This window comes from Excalfactoria chinensis, chromosome Z, assembly GCF_039878825.1.
Source record: "Excalfactoria chinensis isolate bCotChi1 chromosome Z, bCotChi1.hap2, whole genome shotgun sequence".
Classification (NCBI taxonomy): Eukaryota; Metazoa; Chordata; class Aves; order Galliformes; family Phasianidae; genus Excalfactoria; species Excalfactoria chinensis.
The window spans coordinates 34,534,154-34,552,572 of record NC_092857.1 but is presented as its reverse complement, the minus strand read 5'-3'; positions in this window follow the sequence as shown (position 1 = coordinate 34,552,572).

Here is an 18,419-nt window from a genome sequence, read left to right as displayed (position 1 = left end):
TTTTTATGAAACTGAGAAATAATCATTACAATATAATGATTAAAGAAAGAAATCCTGATCATTGGAAGAAAATACAAAGTCCAGCAGCAAAATCTAGAAGTAGAACCTTGGCTTAATTTTGTACTTTCAACTTTTCAAATTGTTGCTCGAATAAATCTTCTGCAACACACCACCCATATATCGTATTATCTTGGAAGAGCAATCAAAGAAAAAATTAGAGAACAGAAAAAGTGACAGGTTGATGTACTTGATCAGCTTCTTCTACTTATCAAAACTGAATTTAACAAGGTCATACACTGGCTATACTCAGCTGAATGTCCTACATTGGAAAAAAAGAATACTGAAAACAACAGCTGTGTATCATATCAAGTCATTTTGAACAGGATTTTTTAGTTTAAAAATAATAATAACAATAAAGTAGAAAAATAGAAAAACTCCCTTGTTTCTTGTGTTGCAAGAGTACCAACTTAAACATTATCAGAAACTATTAATCAAAATAACACAATTTTAAAAGATCTGGATCAGCTCCATTTGACTAGTTAACATCTAACAAAAATGCAGTGCTAGAAATTATCAACTTCCCATTTATAAAAATAAGGAGAAAAGAATGGACTCAAATTCCACTAAGTATGATGCAAAAATCTGCAGAAAAATGTACTGATAAAGTAAAAAGCAAGAAATGTTTGTCATACTTACAGAAATTCTACAGGTTTTCCGCAGGAATTTGAGTTAAAACATAATTCTTAAGCAAAATATCTGAGATTAATTCAAGATATGTCACTAATGAATTACTTACTATGTCCTCCTCTAAAGCTGTCCTAACAACTTTTAATCATACTGCTAAAAATATAAGCTGCCATCTCCAAACTAATGTCATATCTGTCTACAGGGGCTCTATCTTTAAAGCTTACACCTTTCAGTGTTGTGTTGCTTTCTTAGAGTAACTTGTTGGCTATCCTGCTCTAAAGAAAAAGGTACAGTTGGCACAACATGAACATCAGTCCTGATGGTTCTCACTCAGAGGGACAGAGGTTTGTGGAGTGAGCTTTGTCCATGAGTCCTTGGAGCAAAGAAGGTGCAACAGCTCCAGTACTGGTTCAGTTGGCAAATGATAGCTGCAGCAGCTTTTTCAATTCATAGACTAGTCTTAGCAACTGCAGCCTCAGCCAAGCATACTGAGCCAAGTTCTGTTCTTAGTTACACTGATGTAATTCTGAATAGATGCTGGCCTGTTTTATTCATTCATAGCTCATACTAGTGTTAATGGATTTAGATATGAAAATAATGCTTATTCAAGCAACCTCCCACTCACATAATATTCCTGTTCCCACTGAAATTAATGAAAGGTTTGACTAAGTGAAGACTTCAGAATTTTGTAAATATTCAGTTAGTGTATAATTCGCTGCCAAATTCAAACTGAGATAAAGGCAACTCTACTGAATTTATTGGAGCTGCATCTCATTTCAAACTGCCTCATAGTTTCATTTAAAGCAAAAGAATCTACATGCTTGCAAGAGGGTCTTGAGATAATAAATGTTTCAGCAAGGCTGCGTAGAAAGTGTTGGTCTTTATTTCATTCACCCCAGCATAAATTTGGGAGAATCAGCTTTTGCTCTCACATATATTTGATGCAAGACAGTTAAGAATTGAGAATCCCACTGGGCTTTTTTTCCTGTTTTTGCTTTCTGCATGTGAAAATAAAAAATAAAAATAAAAACCCACACTGTTTCTCTCAATAAATAAATATCCCACCTAACTGTGTTCTGAGCTTTATAAATGTGCTTAGAAAGAACCAGTTCTGTATCTAAGCAGTAATTCCAGAAAAAAAATATAATCCATCTTTATTAACAAGTGATGAGTTTTGACTTAATGGCCTAAGGTAAAGCCAAGGGCAGATAACACTCTAGCAAACTGTCTGTTAACTTCATTAATGACCGACTTCCTCAGGATTATTACTATTATAAACTAAATTCAGTGGTTTAGAACAGAAGTTATACAATTCTGACTACCCTCCCTCCCCCTGCTTTTAATTCACTATGACATGATTTGAGGCACATTTAGGAGAACAGCTATTTTTAATTTAGCTTTTCTGTCCTTTTCGTTATCCTGACTACCTTGGACACATATATTTTTAGCAGAAACCCAAACCCTATATATTAGAAATGTATAATTCAGATAAAAATCTAAACATTTAAATTTGGCAGGGAGGGCATTAAGAAAGAGCGAGTACACTTCCGCTTTATGGATGGATAAAACTGATGCCAATTAAAATTCATCTGAAACCTAACCGGGTGTATTCTGCCTGCATCTGTTAGGAACTTTTCTCTCCGCGCATTTCTTTTAACACTGTTACAAAAGAGAAATGCAGTCAAATGGAAACTAGTGTAAACTTCATGCAAATGACTCACACTGCTTCTGTATTGCACAAATCCAACCTGCCGTATTTTACCTAAGCAATGCAAAGGGTCATAATACCAGCACAATGCTTAAAAAACAGCAGTAGGTTTTGAATAAAGAGCTCTGCATTCTGCTGGCAGACGAGGAGTTCAAACAGAAAACATGCCAGCAGTATAGACCAATGCATTATCACCCCCTCCCTCTTGCTGCATAACTGTGCTTCATAATGTGCCATAACATTGGCAAGCACAGCTCAGAGCTTTTTAAGAACACAAGGAAGCTCATGAATAATGGTTGAATCAGGAAAGTGATAATTAAATGAGACAACTGAATGCCAGTGGAGTTCCCAGTGGAAAATACTCTTCAGTGAAGATCATCTCCACCCTTCATTTCACCGTTTTTTAGCATGCCATTGCTATAGATATTTTTCAAACCAACAGTTTAAAGAAAACATTCAAGTTCCTGAAAACCATTTGTGATATTTTCATATGTAACACCTTTCTTAAAAGATAAAGTATTTGCTTTTCTCCAGAGAAAGATTAAAAATAATAAAAGTAAGAGCTTCCATTAGGATATGAGTTCTCAATGAAATAAGATATTTTCCTGTTTTACTGAACAAGCTGACGCCATAAAATTCATATTAAAAAAACTGCAGAAACCATCAATATCTAAACATCCTTGCTTAAATGGTTGCTTCATGTCTCTCCTTTTACAGGAATTGTAGCTCTTTTCTTTCTACCTCCACTTCCACCTATTCAGTAGATGCAGAGCAATTGTGAATAATGGTGGAGGGCTACTCTTCAGCAGCCTATCCCAGAGAAGAGAATTCTAAGCTTTCTGCACCAAACCCGTCTCTACTGACCTCTTGTTCATCACAGCACCCCACTCCTTCTGAACTTGTGATGCAAGGAGATGTTGCCTTTGCACGTTATTCAAACTGCAGTGGGACTGTGAGCAAGAAGCTGCAAGCTGAGGACCCAGCTCCTTGTTGTTATGCGTACTTGCTAAATAAGTGCACATTCTACTTCTACATTGCAGGAATTAAACTCTCAAGAAGGAAAAGAGAAATGAGCCTCGTTATAGGATGAAAAGTGGTTTTCTGTTAAAACAGTAAAAAGTCAAGAGACTCCAATATGTGAACATGACAGTAAAACGTGATTGTGACTGTTAGCAACACTTTTGTGATTTACACTGTGTGTAAAAATCATTCATTCACTTATTTTCATTTGAAAATAAGTTGATCTTGGGTGGTTGGTTGGTTGGTTTTTTTGGTTTTTTTGGTTTTGTTTGTTTGTTTGTTTGTTTGTGTTTTTTTTGTTTTGATTTGTTTTCTTTTGTGTGTTTTCTTTTCTTTTCTTTTTTAAATCACCTGCCTCTTCATTCTTAAAAGAGCCAAAACTGACTCACAGTGAATCTCAATGTTCCTTTTCAAACAAACTCAGAACACTTTTTTTAATCAGCAGTGCTTAATATATCTAACCTGACAGCTTTGCATTCAAGGTTGAGAGGATATTTTTAGCATCTGAAATATGTAAAAGATCTGGAGAAAATTGATTCAGGGTAGTTTATGTAAAGCATCACACAAACTATTAGCATTTAAAGTATATTTATGTGATTTTCAGAAAAATGCCCGACTTACATGAGAAGGAAAATGTAGAAATCCTTTTACAAAAAACCATAAAAGGTCAAATGCTTTATCACACCTACATTACAAGATTGCAGAAATAGATTTCTCTCATACTTAGAGGGAGGCTGTGAAAGTCTATCCACATGATTTATTCACAGACCACTGTAGTAGTCACAGAGCCTTGATCTACAGCAGAATGTTCTGTGTGGGGTATGCATAAAGGCACACAACTGCTCTTAAATCACACAAGAATAATGGAGGGAATTTTATATTATTTTTCAATAAAGTATTTTCATACTTACAGCTGTCTCCTCTCTTGATTCTGTAGATTGACTAGACAAGTTATGCAATTGAGATTTAGTGTCTAGTGAGTACACACAGATATTTTGGGGCTTTATTAATGGGGAAAGGGAGCCATTTCCAGATTTGTTTCATGCTGTTAAATTACACTCTGTGGGTTTTCTGTTTGTTTGTTATTTTTTGTTCTGTTTTTTCAATCGTGGAACGAGTATGACTGTATAGGCTAGGACACTCTTCTGAAAGTTGGAAAACTCTGAATCACCTCTGTTCTCAGGCAGACAGCATGATGTGGAGTATTGATTTAAATGGTTGTTTTTCAGCCAGATTGGTTCCCTGATCCAGTTCACTGTGCAGGCTCACAAGCAGTGCAATGGAACAGTAACTGAAAGAGCTTGCTTGGCTTTGGCATAACTAACAAAATGTAGGTCCCAAGTAGATTCTGTATACCACTTTTTTTTTTTTTTTTTTTTTTTTTTTTTTTTTCCTATTCTATTTCAAAATAGACAAGTTTACTATATGTTGTTACAGTTATTCTTACTAAGGTAAGGACTGCAGGATAACAATGAATCTAAAATATTTTTTGTTTTTGTTTTTGTTTTTTCCCTCCACAGATTGCATCTGTTAAGTGAAAGAAGTAAAAATAATAGAGAGTAGTAAGGTCTACTTTAAGGACACACACATGTTTTATTCCATGTTTTTGCAGATAGTGCTTATGCCACTGGCATTAGAGAAAAAGATAGTGGAAATAAGGCTCTGCAGAGTGCTATTGCCAATTTCACATTAGAGATCATTCACTTTATTTTTACACGATGTCAAACTAGTAATAAATGACTACAAAGAGATCCTTATAGATCCCCATATTCTAACCTGTAGATAAAAAGAATATAAAATTTCATAAAATATTACATGGAAGAGAAACTTAAAAGTTTCAGACTTGCTCATGAAGATGCAGGTGTCAATAGCCAAATACAATTCTTTACTTCATAAAAAAAATAACAAGGTGCCTTTGATGGTACAGGTTGCCGGAATCAATTTCAGTGCTAATGTTTACCTTTGTAATCTTTAGGGAGAATTTGTTTGGTGAATAAGACTATCATTATCCTCTTGAAAAGGTTAGATTATTGCCCACACTTGGACACAGACTTAGGTAAAGCATGTTTGCTTTTGTCTAGAATATCAATGAGGAGGAGAAAAAAGATGGGAAAAAAGACAAACATCAAAAGTGTACAGACAGAAAGATTCATCTTAATTGGCATTTACTATTGCATGTTTTGTTTAACAATCAATTTTAAAAATAGGAGTGCATATTATTGTACTGACTCACAGTAAAACTAAAGCTGCAGTATTACAAGTACATATTTACACTTTCTTTTTACAGAAATTTGCTCAAGCACACAATTCCCTAAAAACAACATTTAATGAAAAAATACAGCCTTATACTACCTTTCAGGATATCTTTTAACCTCCTTTACCATTTCCAGCTGTGAAGCATATGATAGAAAGTATTATACAAGTTCACTAGATTAAAAAAAGAAAAAAAGAAAAAAAAAAAAAGTAAAACATGACAGCAACAAATCTGCAGTCCTGGCTCACAGCAAGGCTGTGGGCAAGAGGCACTGTAATCCTGAGGAAGTCTGTGTCACTAATAAAAGGGGCATTGCTGTCCCTTTCCTTTACTTGCATGTCATGTTGATGTATCTGCACAGTGAGACAGAATAGGTAAACTGTCTGGCTGTCAACTAGCCTTGCAAAAACAGCAACCTGGAGAAGTGGAGACAAGAAGAGGAGTCCTTCTTGGGAACAGAGCTGGCTCTGGAGTGACGTGCCTCTAGAACCACAGAGTGCAGCTCAGGACCTTCTTTGGCGTGAACTAATCTCTCAGTGGAAGAAGGCTGGGGAAATAAGACCCTGTGGAGAATGGCAAAATATCCTTCTTTTCCCCAGTCATTTTCATAGGTAGGCAGTATACACAGAAATACTATCAGATAAAGTGAAAAACACAAGTTTTTCAAACATTATCTATTTTTGTCTTTGTTTTCTTTCTCCTGTTTTCCTTTCCCTGGTATATTCTTTTACTCAAGAGAAAAAAATGTGGAAAAAATGGTGAAAGTGAATGGGGTAAAAAAAAAAAAAAATCTCATCTCTGACTAGACATTTAATTTCTTGTGATTTGCTTGTTATTTCCATTCATCAGTTGCCCAATAATAAGTTTAATAAAAGAGCAAACTTTTACTTCTTTAAAGCACAAGGAAATCTCAGAGACAGGAAAATCTGATTCAGTCAGAATTTTACAGAATTTTCAACCTTTTTAGTAGTATATATATATTTTTTTTCATTTTTCTTTTTCTTTCATCAAGCCCTTTGTTCCAAAACCACTGCAAATAAATTCCTGTGGTCCTTCAGGAGCAATGTTAAAGAGAAATTACAGTTATGACCAAGTAAGAGCATTATTTTTGCATGTAAATGGGAAGATTACAGTGGAAATTGTTGGCAGCACTACGAAGGTTTGTTATTAAAGCATGCTGCTAAAACCATAAAGCTTTTAACACAAGCATTACTTTGCACTTTTCTGCCCTTCCTGTTTAAACATCTCCAGCTCTATTCTGAAGTTCAGACAAAGGGTAACTCAGGATCATTATATTCTTACAGGTAAAACTTGAGTATTGAATCTGAGACCTGTGTTCTCTTCTCTTTCAGGACAGCAATGACTGTCAGCAAATCATCTAAGACAACAGAGTTTTAATCATGAATTACAAACAGCTTACTAAATTTACTTCTTTCTAAGGTTCTGCCCAGAATCACCAAATCATAATTGTCCCAAACCAGAGCCTGTCATATACTTGTGATCTTAGCAGGAAAGAATTCAGTCTACTCACTGCAAATTCTAAACCCTTTCTGTGAATAGATTAAACAAATGTTGTCTTGTTTGTGTTCCTTAATAAGCATTCTCACTCTTCATTAGGAATATGCGTTGCACAAGAGACAGTAAAAATCATGTATACAGATGTAACCTGTTTGTTCCATGTAGATATCAAGGACAATGCTATCATGAAGTCTATGAGGTGTTGAGGTCCTCACTGGAACCCAAACAATTGAACAACATGGTAAATCATAGCAGAGGTTGTACCTCCATTCTTCAGGAAGTAGCCTCATCATATTTTCTACTTAGACATACAAACATCTGTTGCATTAAACTCTTCCAACCTTAACATTTTTAGATAGAAATTTCATAGGTCTTCTGTCGTGGCTAGATTGAATGTGCTTCAAAAATCTCAGCTAACACTTCAGATACTTCAGTGTAAAATTTCAGAGATAATTTATTTAGAAAGTTCTAATGACCCTTCACTATAGTACAGCTATCAGCAATTGGAAAAGATTAATTTTTACCATCTTCATGGGAATCCGTCTTAGTTGACGAAGTTAGAAGCCTAATTGAAATCAAAGTTTGTAACTGACAGATTAAATGTTTAACACAGCTTAGTAGATAAAATCTCTCACATCTCCTCTCCTTGGGATATGGTTTAGGTCTTTATCAGTCTTCTTTAGACTTCACATTTGCTCCCTCCTCAGAGAATACTTCACTTCTTCCTTCTATTTTAGGAGACCTGTGTTAATCCACACTGATTTTAGGACCCAGGAATTATTTTATTACAACACACATGGGGGTCATCTCTGTCATGGATCAGGATTAAGATTTTAATTTAAATCTTTAATTGCTAACTGAGGTAGAAAATTTTAATAAAATTAATTTTAAAATTCTAAATCTTATTTGCAAATATCAGTAATTAAGGGGATTCTGTTTCATACATTCATAGCTCTAAAAGTAATAGAAAGTGCAATACAGTACTGGCCCTTTCACTTTCTTCAACACACATGATCCACATCTCTGTGAGACTCTGAGTACCCACTACTCTTGGTAGTTTTATATCACAGATCTATTCAGGCTTTTTCTATAAGAATGACTTTCTAAACACTGCAGATTCCCAGTGATTTTCCCAGCAGAACTGCTCCCTGCTTTTCTGGCACTTACTGGTGATATCAGGTGTGCAAAACCCAAGCATTAGAAATTAAAGTTTAGATGTAGTTCTTCATCACAGAATGGCTTGAGTTGGAAGGCGATCAATGCTTAACCAGTTCCAGTCTCCCTGACATGGGTAGGGGCACCTTCCACTAGCCTATTCTGTGGAAAGTTCCATCCAGCCTGACCTTCAGTTCCTCCAGGGGTGAGGTGGCCGCACCTCTGGGCAGTCTATGCCAGTACCTCAACTCTGAGTTAAGAGTTTCCTCATATAACCTAAATCTCTTTCAGCTTGAAACCATTCCCCCTTGTGCTACCAATCTCAAGCAGAAAAAATAAGTCAATCTCTTTCTCAATTTTAAGCTTATTATAAGGCAGCAATGACATCTCCTAAGAGCTTTCTTCAAACTAAGTAGGCCCAGTCCCCTCAACCTTTCTTCACAGGATGGATGCCCCAGCCCTCTGAGCATCTTAGTGGCCCTCTATACACATTCCAAGAGCTCTGCATCCTTCCTCTGCTGGAGGCCTGGGAAAGTAGCAGAGGAAGACAATTCCCTCTCTCCCTGGTGGCCCCCCCTCTGCTGACGCTATCAAGGATACTGTTGGCTTTTTAGGCTGCTAGCTCATGTCCAGCTTTTCATCCACTGGGACCTCCAAGTCTTTTTTGGCAGGGGTGCTCTCAATGAGTTAGTTCTTTTGCCAATCTGTACTCATGTTTTAGATTGTCCTGACCCAAGTACTGCACTTTGAACTTGGATTTGTATATTAATAATGTCTTTCTTGCCTCAAGCAAAGCTTTTTATAACTCCTGAGCTAACAGTATTGACCCTTATCATCCAAACATACATATTCCTTAACCTGTGGAAATTTGAGTGGGTCAATTACACTAAAAGACAAGTGTACCTCCTTTCTTACCTCCATTACTTTCCCATTTCCCAGGAGATGTGATTTTCAAGGCATCTCACAGAGAGTTAAACTCTGAGTTATGGGCTACTGCAGAGCATTAGACTGGATTCCTATAAAAGCAGAACACATAGTGCTCCCACTGAAATGTTGTGGCACTATGTGATTGTCAGCATGCCTCTCCACAGAACATCATTACAGAGAAGGAAGCTGTGGTAGAGACAGAGAACAACTGAGAGTAAGAACTACATTTACATCAGCTAACACTGAAAAATTCATGAAAACCACTAAGCTCAGTATTTCTGCTAATCAGAATAATCTCTGACGTCTGTTTTGAGAGTGAAACGTAAAATAAATATTTAAGAAAGCAGAGCAGAAGACAAATGAATATTATGGATATTCTTTAATATCTCAGAAACCTCTACAAATGAGTCCTACATTCTAAAACAAAAGCTTTAATTAAGTACCTGAGATCCTCATTGGATTGTGGAGTCTTTAAGTGATTTTTGATGCTGGTCCAACTGACACGTTGAAGATCATGCAAAGTGACAATGAGCCACAGACTAAGTTTTTTCTCTCAGTTTTCATGAATTCCAGCACAATAAATTAATTTCTGGATGATACTTAAAATCTGTTTCAGATTTTCAGATTTTCTGACTAGAAGATTTCTTCCTTCCGACCTTCTCTTCCAGATGTCTTCTTTCTTTTCTCTATTTCTCATATCCTGGACCATTTCCCACCTCAGAGCACCCAATCCTGAAACTAATGGGGCTTTTCTCCAAATTTCAAATAAACGGATATGGGTACAGTGAATCAGCACAAAACTTTTTTTTTTTTTTTCTTTTCAGAAATAATAGATTTTTCAGAATTGTAGTCCAGTTTATGAGATAGGGTTTCCCAGCTTTGGCTATGGTGTCTAAATTAATTATCCTGTAATTAATTTGTCTACATATTGCATTAGAGAGTGGTATTAAAAGTTATTCATTAAGAAACCCGTTATAAACATAAACTTTTGTTGTAAAAAAAGGTCAGGCTTTTGTGAAAAATGCAAGAAAATATTTAAGTAGTACTTTAATTTTTTCCCCCTCCAAAATTACATGGGGCACACAGTTTTAGTGGGCTTCAAGGTTCTTTCCTCTTTGTGGGGCATGTCACTATCTCCCATCAATTTTACATAAGAAATGAAAAATTCTGAGCTCTTCTCTGAAATCTGAGCTACGTCCTGCATCACACGGATTTCTTTGCTTTGATGAGTTGATTTGGCTTATAAAAAGATGTCACTTTCAGTTAAAATATAAGTGACAGGAATATTCAAGAAGTCTTTTCTTCTTTCCATATGCGAAAAGATGTGTAAACATGTGCTGTATATATTTTCCTCACTTGGGCCATACACTCTTCTTTTCCCATTGATTGATCAACTTTATCCATTATTAGTACAGAGTATTATTTGTTGAGCCAGAGTAATACAAACAGAGGATTTAAATTTATTGTGGTTTACAGAAATGCATACCACAACCATATGAATCTTGTTCCAAGCTCAGAGAAAATCCCGTACTCTAAATTCAAAAACGCCTACATTGAATGTAATCTAAGTATAGCAGAGAAATTGGTCTTTAGAATACCTCACTTTGGGCTAAAGCAGATGAAGTCTTTTGAGTTAAACTGTTCTACACCAACTGATAATTACCCATTTAATCTCAACAAAAATTATTTGGTAATTAGGTATGTCACATTTCATGTCTTTTATAAAACCAATAATGCCACAGCAATCAGAGAAGAAAACAGGGTAGGAATTGTGCTTTCAGGTCTGAATGTTAACCCCTAAAAGTGCTGATTTATTTTGCTTAAATGTAAATGGCATAGGGGCCATACTTTATATTTTCATTTTAACTATTAGCAGGTATGTTTGTCTTTATGAATAAGCTGTACAAAAAGCTAGAGGACAATTTGTTCTGACTTTCTACAAGAGAGCATAGTTTTGAAGGAGCCCTCCAGATCTGGCATAAAGCACAAAACATACTTTAATGTATAGGTTATTAGATCTGAATGGCAGGTTTCTGGGTCAGTTTCACTGATATCTCTTTGTTGTGCATTTTCTGAGATTCAGTATATTTTTAGGTTCTAAATCTGCATTTCTTGACAACGCTTCTGTGAAGACCCAGTGCAGTTCTGACAGAACCCTGATTTATTCAGGTTTCTTGCAGTCTCCAGATCTAACCATGGTTAAAATGTTTTGACTTGGTGCAACGATATCACAGGTGATGCACTGCTGGACATAGGCTTCCTCTTCTCCACCTATTCATTTCTAGAGTGATGCCTCTTCTTTTCTGAGCAACAAACTTATGTTGAAGTATTTATTAGTCATTGTTAAAGTATTTTTTAATATAATTAATGGACTGCTTTAATTTAAATCAAGAAGTAAAAGAATGAAGTTTCCAAATAAAGTGACTATACTGAGTTGTCAGGCATCTCAATCCCCTGACTACATTCAAGGAAATGAAAGTACATGGCCAAATTCTAAGTAGTCACATTATTGTTGCTACTCCAACATAGCTACTTAAGAATTGGTTTCAATCTCTTTCCTTAAAATTATACAATTCCTAATATTGCAATTATTCACCCCCATAACCCCTACTGTTTTTCTCCAAGTGTTAGTCTATTAGTGCTTCTCAGAAATACACGACACTGATTTTAAATGAGCTGATGAGTTTATCTCTGCAGATAATCACTTGTTGAAAAACGAATAGCCTCCTATCACACGGTCAGAAAGTACCATGTGCACATATGAACAGGTCCCATCCCAAAACTATTTCCTTTAAGCCAACTGCACACTTGAGAAGTCCAAATGGGTGGGGAATAGAGAACATCATCATTCTTCTGTGGTTTCCATTTCCTATTTTTGATTCAATATGAATTCAGCATTGCTAATAACCTGAAAATTCTAGTACATCTAAAGGACATTTGGTACATATTGAAAATGTCATTATCCTTTTCACAGCATCCTGGGAAGACAGGCATAGGAGCCATTTTGTCTTAATACAATTTTTATTTGAGGTGATTCCTTGCCATCATGTCAGCTTTCAAAGAAATACTGCATTGCAGATGGCACCAAGCTGAACAGTGCAGTCAATACACTGAAGTGAAGGGAAGCCACCCAGAGGGACCTGGACAGGCTGGAGAAGTGGGCCCATGAAAACCTAATGGGGTTTAATACGATCAAGTGCATGGTGCTGCACTTGGGTCAGGGCAATCCCAGGTATTTATACAAAGTCTGGGAAGATCTCCTTGAGAGCAGCCCTGTAGAGAAGGACTTGTGGTTCCTGGCAGACAAGGAGCTGGACATGAGCCGTCAGTGTGTGCTTGCAGCCTGGAAGGCCAACTGTGTTCTGGGCTGCATTAAAAAAGGGGTGGCCAGCAGGGAGACGGAGGTGATTGACCCCCTCTACTCAGTCTTGCGACTCCCCATCTGGAGTACTGCATCCAGGCCTGGGGCACCCAGTATCGGAAGGGCATGGAGCTCTTGGAGCAGGTCCAGAGGAGGGCCACAAGATCAGAGGGCTGGAGCACCTCTCCTATGAGAAAAGGTTGAGGGAACTGGGCTTGTTTAGTTTGGAGAAGAGGAGGTTCTGGGGAGACCTCATTGTGGCCTTTTAGTTCTTGAAGGAAACATATGAACAGGATGGGGAACAGCTGTTTAGGAGGGTGGATAGTGATAGGACAAGGGGAAATGGTCTTAAACTCTATTTCCCTCCAATTTGCTTCCTGCTTTTATTTTCCATGAATAAATTAATTTTACCAAGAGCAGTGGAAGAATTTCACTCAAAGAACTTTGTTTGGGACTCAGGAGCTTGTGTGGAAAAATTATTTCTTTTTGACGTCCCAGTTTAGAGAGGAAAGTTCCTCATCAGACAGGAGGACTGAGCTAGGAAGTGTATCTGAATTTGGAATACTTGACCACAGTAGGCAACTCTCAGTTTCATTGTCTACACAGTCTTCTTTAACAAGGGCTCACAGAAAAACACTGTATAATCCTTTTTTTCTCCTAAGGGTTGTTTTTTCAAAACATCACTAGTTTTTTTTCTCCTTACTAATTTGAAAAATATTGCAGTATTTGAGTTGTGAAAGCAAAGTAATGTTTATTTAATTAAAAGCTGTTCCTATTGGAATTTTTTCTTGTTGGAAAGACAGCATTTAAGAATTATTCAGCTAGGCTTTGGTTTAGCTATACTTTGAAACAGAAAAACATACAGGAAATGATGCATTAAAAGCTTAGACATTTCTTACTTCATCATACATGTTACAAATTCTGTTACCATTCCTTTTATTCAATTTTTTAAAAAAATAAATTTATACATGTTTTATCAAGCCCAGCTCCATGATTCATTACATTCAATAATCACATTCACATTACACATGCTTTTCCAACCATTGCTTTTCTGCTCCCTTTCCATATTCCTTCTGTCCCTTTTTCTTGTATTAAAAGGACTCCTGGAATAATTTAATTTTGACTTAAATCTCTTCCCCCTCTCCCTTAGGCTGTGAGGTTGAATTAAATAAATCCTACTAAAAGTAATAAACTACTCCTAGCTGTGGCCTGGTGATATCAGTTGTCAGGTTGTCAGAGTAAATGTGAGGACTGAACTTACTGTCACTTCTACTGGGAAAAAGAGAATCCAAAAGACCAGGAAACTGTCAAGGGAAGAAATGCTGAGTCTCAGGCATGAAACAACATGAACTGATAGAGAAAAAAGTAGTCTTCCTAACAAAAAATATATATATATATATTTATTTGCATTGTCCTAATAGCAATTATGTCTTTCATAGTCAGTATTAGAATATATTTACATGAAATAATTGCTGCAGTATTCACTTACACACTGAACTTTCAAAGGGAGATAACCTTCACCCAAACAAAACTCGCCAGACAAAACTCACCAGACAAAGAGAGGGAAACCTGAAGAACTGCCCTGTCCAAACTCTCTGGGATACCGCAAGTGAGCACTGCAACACTGTAGAATTTATGGGTGTGACTAATACAAGGTGACAGTTCAGTTCAGATCTCTCTGCTTGTCTTTAGTGAGACTATTTTAATGAAATGTTTGTTTACTCTTCAAAAGCTGAACTCAGTTTGCAGGGAATGCCTATAAGTCTGAGTATAAGTCTGAGTCTGGTTTGGAAGAGCTAGATATTAAAAGTGACTAACAAACCATAGCGTTGGTGAGTTGGTCTCTCATGGGAACAGCAGCTTAGAAAATAACAGCCACTACTTCAGTAAAAGCAGCAGATCCTTGCCTTCCGGATAGCCACAGCTACAGGAATTCCCTGGGGAATGAAAACAGGAAAGGATCAAGAAAGATACTTTAACAGGTGTTATTTGAGCACGTTGGTGGATATTTTCAATGATGACTTTAGTAAATTGACGCGATGATTCTATCATTTCTTATGAAAAATATATATGTGCAAATGCTTACAGCAAGTAATTCTAGCTGAAAAAGAGAGATTTTAATAAAACAATAATAATGATGACAAGTAGCTGCATACAGCAATAAATATAATCCATCTAATCATTCTCCATGAATGAAAAATCTAAATAAGATAAGCACATTAATACTGGGATGATAGTTTTGTTCCAAATTAAACTAAATGCAAAATATGAGTGAACATGTTACCCTAAGCCCTGTCTATAAACCCACATGATCGGAAATCAATGGACTCTGCTAATATGGGGAGCTAAAAAGAAAGGGGAAAAAATTACAGCATATATTTCTCTCAAAATATTGAAGAGATGTTAGCCAGCATGGCATCTGTATTTAGTATGTGCTTTTTCATGAGAGAAGAGAAAGATGCACAGAGATTAACTATAGAAAATAGCACTGCATGGGGTACCACTGAATGCCCCATGGGATGCCTGGACATTCCTAGCATCACAAGCCTTTGCAAGGAAACAGCATCATTCTCTGACACAGCCACAGCAATTTTCCACCAACTTTCATTGGGTCTTAGACCTGCAACCCTGTACTAAGCCTTCTTTTTCATCCAGCTGCACCATCATGGATCTGTGGTCTCCTGCAGACAAGGAACAAGGCAGCATGAGTCTGCCTCAAGAGATCCAGTTGCCAACACTGTCTGGAAGATGACTGGTCTGTCTTCTCTGTCCCTTGCAAGCTATACTGGCATTCCTCACAATTTATTCTTTCTGCCAATTATTGTTTATGAATATCTTTTTCTTTTATAAGTTCTTTGTCATGAGAAAAATTTTCTTATTAGAATGATTTTGCTTAATTACATTTTACTTAGGATCATGACTATGACAGGTTCCCATTCATATATACAAATATTGCTGCTTTGAAAATATGGTAGTTCTACTGGGGAAAAAAAGCTTAATTGGACACCCCATGTCTGCAATAGGAGTGGGTTTCCTGCTGTGGCTGCTGTCAGCAATTGAGTTGGACTTGATGATCCCTATGGATCCCATCCAGCTTGTGATATCCTATGATTCTATGACTCCAATGAAGATCAGACTTCTGATTTCTTTCCTTAAGAAGCTACAACTTGAATGCACATGATTACAAGTGAATATCATTGGCTAATTTTTCAGCATCTCAACAGCTAACACTAATGAGCACAGATCAATTTCTGCTATTTGCATTAGGAAGTGTACCAATCATTTAAAAGTCTAAGTTTCAGCCTTAATAAAAAAAACAGACACTAAGAAACTGTAATGTTCACTTAATCATTGATGAGTACTCATATAACTTTTATGGTATTTAGGTATTTAACTACAAGTAAATACATGTTTTATGATTGCTATGTCTGAATAGTTCCAATTTAAGATGGAACTGTTACTCATTTCATACTAAGTAAGGCCCAAGAGTTGCTAATTTAATATTCACAGTTATTTGTTATCAATTTAATCACAAAAAGAAAAAAGATTAATCTGCTTACCATTGACATGATTTTTTGGAAGACTGTCTTACGAGACAATCTCCAATATTAACATTTATATCAGCAGAAGCAAGAGTTAATTTCTTGTGTCTCAGCCTTTGATTTTTTCTCACTTTTCGTATGCTATGAAAGCATATAACACTATTTTTGTTTGCTTTTGCACTGTCCCTTTTAATGGATCATCTTTTTTATTTTTGTTTTTGTTTTTCCTTTCAAGATTTTTGTGTTGAAATACGCCAAATACACAAATAGAAATTATAGATAGTGCATAAAAGACATGTAGTAAAGAAAATAACTAAGTGCACTTTGATATACACAGTATAGGGGCATATCACACAAGATTTTATCATAGACCAGATTAAAAGACTTTGCTTTATTTTCAGCTTCATTTTCTTTTTCTCTGAATAAGACTTTTGTGGAAAGTACAGTACTTATGATTACAGTATTTTCTCTACAACACACGAATGCTGTTATTAACATAGTTTACTAGAAACAGCTCCATCTTCACCACACCCTAGCTAAAAAAATGCACCTGTACTCAAATAGCAACATTTACCATACTCCAGCATCAAAGTTAATGGTTGTTTTATATACAAAAACAAGATTTCACTCAGATAATGAAATTTTCAACCAGTAAAAGATATTAGTAGAATTCATAGTGATGGAAGTTTTAGAGTTTTGCCTCACAATTTCCCTACTCTGAATAGAATTTTAGTACATATTCACGAATACTTTGAATGCAAGGTTAATTTTGACCCCTGAAGTTCTTAACTGATACATAAAAACTCCCACTGTTTTATTATCACCTTTGTTTAACAGGTTCACTTGCTCATCATGAAACTTTCTGATCAAGAAACAGTGTACTGTATTTTGCTATTACACAGGTACTGGGCAGCACTACTTTTCTTGCCAGACAAATATGCCGTATATAGTATACTTAACATTACTTTAGATACATCATAACAAAATAAAACAACTGAATTGGCTGCTGATTTTGAACATTATTTTGTGGGTTATTTACTTTCCTATAAAGCTCTTTTAGCAAACTCTAGGCTTATATTTTTCAATTCTTTCAATAATCATTTTAAAATAAAACCTTCTTAGTTATTAATTCAGTGGTAAAAGTGACATAAAAACACACTAGTAACTCAATTAACAGACCTCTATTATTATTATTATTCTTTTTTTGAGATGAAAATAAAATTGATCTCACAATATAATCCCATTCTATTTTATTTTTTTAATAATTCAAGAAAAAAGTAGTTAGTCCTATTTGCCAATTTATGCATAAGGGAAGAAAAGTACTTTTTTAAAGGCTTGTCCATATTTCATTCCCTAATGGCCACTAGTAGCCTCTTCTACATATCATACTATGTTTTCATAGGTTGAGATTTTCAAAATGCTTGGTTATGAACAATTTTGTTTATTGTTACTGAGCAACTTGCAAAGATCTTTTCAGATCTTATCTTTCACATAATTAAAATGAGTCTGTGATAAAAGATGTGAAAAACTAGATATCATCCACAGCAATGTTATTTAGCAAGAACAACGTATATGGTTTTTGGGTACCTCAGGGCAGTACTTGAATAAGCCTGCTGGAGCTCAAGAAGTCTTTGGATAATCCTCTCAGGAATGTGTCTTGATTTTTGGGTGATTCTGTGTAGAGCCAGGAGTTGGATTTGTTAACCCCTAGGGTCCTTTCCAACCTGGAAGGAATTCTGTAATTCCTTAAGAAGACAGCAGTAAAGCAAAAGTAGCTTTATCAGCTGACTCTCTCAAGATGTTTTCTCCAGCAGTAGTGAACCCATACAGTGATGGTCAATGGTTCTATGTCTAGAGATCTGGGGACAAGTGTTGTCCCCTGGGGTTAAGTGGTCTTATTATCTTCATAAATGACATTGGCAATGGAGTTCAGTGCACCTTCTACAAGTCTGTAGATGATATCAAGCAGCAGGCTGTGGTCAACACACCAGAAGGATGGGATGCCTTTCAGAGTGACCTAGAAAGTCACGAGCAGCAGGCAAACTTACTTCATGAGGTTCAGCAAGTTCAAACGCAAGGTCTTCTACCTGGGTAGAGGCAACATCCATTACTGATACAAGCAGAGGGATGAAAGGATTGAGCATAGCTCTGCTGAAAAATACCTGGGAGTACTGGTGGATAGGAAGCTGGACATGATCCATCAATGTGTACTGCAGCTCAGTAAGCCAATTTTATCCTGGTCTGCAT